Raw genomic sequence first — 3,475 nt, forward strand, 5'->3', positions numbered from 1 at the left:
TACAGACTCCATCATACAGACTCCATCATACAGACTTCATCATACAGACTCCATCATACAGACTCCATCATACAGACTCCATCATACAGACTCCATCATACTACAACTAACTATGAAAGCAACGAGACCTCACTGTAAAAATAATACCTGCCTATGCCTTGTTACTTCACTGGGGTAGTGAAGTGTGTGTGTGTGTGTGTGTGTGTGTGTGTGTGTGTGTGTGTGTGTGTGTGTGTGTGTGTGTGTGTGTGTACCCCTGTAACTTCAGCTTGACGATGGGCTTGGATAGTACTATGGTATTGAATGCTGAGCTGTAGTCAATGAACAGCATTCTTACATAGGTATTCCTTTTGTCCAGATGGAATAGGGCAGTGTGCAGTGCGATGGCGATTGCGTCATCTGTGGACCTGTTGGGGCAGTATGCAAACTGAAGTGGGTCTAGGGTGGCTGGTAAGGTGGCGGTGATATGATCCTTGACTAGTCTCTCAAAGCCCTTCATGATGACAGAAGTGCGTGCTACGGGGCGATAGTCGTTTAGTTCAGTTTTCTTTGCCTTCTTGGGTACAGGAACAATGGTAGCCATCTTGAAGCATATGAGGACAACAGACCGGGACAGGTAGCGTTTTAATATGTCTGTAAACACACCAGCCAGCTGTTCTGCGCATGCTCTGAGGACGCGGCTAGGGATGCTGTCTGGGCCAGCAGCCTTGCAAGGGTTAACAGGTTTAAATGTTTTACTCACGTCAGCCACTGTCAAATCAGAGCTGTCAAATCAGAGCTGTCAAATCAGTTGTAAATTCGTAAATAAAAGTTGGATGCATTCACGTGCTTTGAAGTGGCTGGAAAATGCCAATTGGCTAATGGCCAACACACTGTGTCAACCATGCACTAAAAGTACAACTATCATGTTTGTATACAAATTATAGAGTTCTAAACCCATATTACTAGCTTGCTTTTTATAAAAAAAATATTTTGCTGTTACACTTAACTGCAGAAATTGCTGTTATTGACTTAATTTCTGTAGTAGGTGACATCAGAGGTCAGCATGATTGTTGTATTTTTTTAACACCATTTCCTGCCATATTGAGCCAAAAAATAACCAGGTTTCCATCCAACATCTTTATGTGAGTAAAGTACATGGATAAAAAATGTCACCCCAGGGCCTGATAGAAACATCAAATTTGTTGGTAAACTTTCCAAATGTCGACAAAACCCCACCACCAGAAACAAGTAAATATTTATACAATAACCATCATACCGAAGTGAACATGGAATCAACATTTTTGGTTACTACATGATTCCATATGTGTTATTCATAGTTTTGATGAATTCCCTTGTCACAGGAGTTGTAGAAAGGCGACCAAGGCGCAGCGTGTAAAGTGCTCATATTTATTTTATTTATGATAACACTTAAACAAAATAACAAAAAACGACAGCCAACAGTTCCGTCAGGTACATAGAAAAAAATGGAAAACAACTACCCACAAACCCCAAAGGAAAACAGGCTGCCTAAGTATGGCTTCCAATCAGAGACAACGAAAGACTCCTGCCTCTGATTGGAAACCATACCCGGCCAAACACGGAAAAACAACACATAGAAGTAGAAAACACAAAAACCCACACAAAACAACCCCCTGCCACGCCCTGACCAATTTACTATGGCAAATTACCTCTTTACCTGGGCAGGATGTGACATCCCTATTGTTCTACAATGTAGAAAATAGTAAAAATGAAGAAAAACCCTTGAATGAGTAGGTGGTGACAGATAGTGTATAGTTTAACATTTAAAAAAATTCAGATAACTTTTGACAAATAGTGTTTAGTTTATTTAGAACTCACACATGAGAAGGTTAATTATAATTCTCACAATAATTAACATTTCCTGTTTCTGTATGATTCTTTTCTTGCTGTAAAAAACGGATTTAATTAAAATCCTACATCTCTGTGTGTGTGTGTGTGTGTGTGTGTGTGTGTGTGTGTGTGTGTGTGTGTGTGTGTGTGTGTGTGTGTGTGTGTGTGTGTGTGTGTGTGTGTGTGCGTGAGAGAGAGAGAGAGAGAGAACAGTGTTGTGTTGGTATTTGCATGTGTGTGTGTGAGAGAGAGAGAGAGAGAGAGAGAGAGAGAGAACAGTGTTGTGTTGGTATTTGCATGTGTGTGTGTGAGAGAGAGAGAGAGAGAGAGAGAGAGAGAACAGTGTTGTGTTGGTATTTGCATGTGTGTGTGTGAGAGAGAGAGAGAGAGAGAGAGAGAACAGTGTTGTGTTGGTATTTACATGTGTGTGCGTGAGAGAGAGAGAGAGAGAGAGAGAACAGTGTTGTGTTGGTATTTGCATGTGTGCTGCAAGTGTTCCTTCAGGTTTTGTTTTCTTTAACCAGTCATTTGCATGTTTCTATGAGGACAAAATAAGACTAAACAACCAATAGAGATGCCATTCATCCCTACATCATTACATCACTACAGTATGAAGTTGGGTAGCAGGAAGTACAGGTGTTGAAATGCATGTGAGAGGGAGAAATGTGTGTGAGAGGGAGAGAAAACATGGAGTCATGTGGTGACATGTTGTGTGGTCCTCCCACTACGACTCAGGAAAGCAGACAGTTTATTAGGTTTATCAGACTATGAAGTAAGTTGTGATGAACTTCACAGGCTGGTGAAAGTGCACGGTGATGAGCTGATACTCCTGTCCAATAGATAGAGGCTCTTATTTTGGTGACATGATGATCAATGATTGGCTGCCATTTGACAAATATTCATCTCATCATGTAGCCTAAATGGCCCACCTGCACTGTATCTGAGTACATTCACTTTATAACTGTATCTGAGTACATTCACTATATAACTGTATCTGAGTACATTCACTATATAACTGTATCTGAGTACATTCACTATATAACTGTATCTGAGTACATTCACTATATAACTGTGTCTGAGTACATTCACTATATAACTGTATCTGAGTACATTCACTATATAACTGTATCTGAGTACATTCACTATATAACTGTATCTGAGTACATTCACTATATAACTGTGTCTGAGTACATTCACTATATAACTGTATCTGAGTACATTCACTATATAACTGTATCTGAGTACATTCACTATATAACTGTATCTGCCAGCTGCTGGCTAGAGCACCGGTCCCAACACCAGAGTACATGCCAAAAGTGTGCAAAGCTGTCATCAGGGCAAAGGGTGGCTATTTGAAGAAACTCAAATATAAAATCTATTTTGATTTGTTTAACTCTTTTTTGGTTACTACATGATTCCATATGTCTTATTTCATAGTTGATGTCTTCACTATTGTTCTATAATGAAGAAAACAGTAAAAATAAAGAAACACCCTGGAATGAGTAGGTGTTCTAAACATTTTGCGTAGTTTATTTAGAACTCACACATGAAAAGGTTCATTACAATCCACACAATAATAAACATTTCCTATTTCTGTATGATTATTTAATTGCTGTAAAAAAAC

Source organism: Salmo salar, chromosome 11 (genome assembly GCF_965601325.2).
Source record: "Salmo salar chromosome 11, fSalSal1, whole genome shotgun sequence".
NCBI lineage: Eukaryota > Metazoa > Chordata > Actinopteri > Salmoniformes > Salmonidae > Salmo > Salmo salar.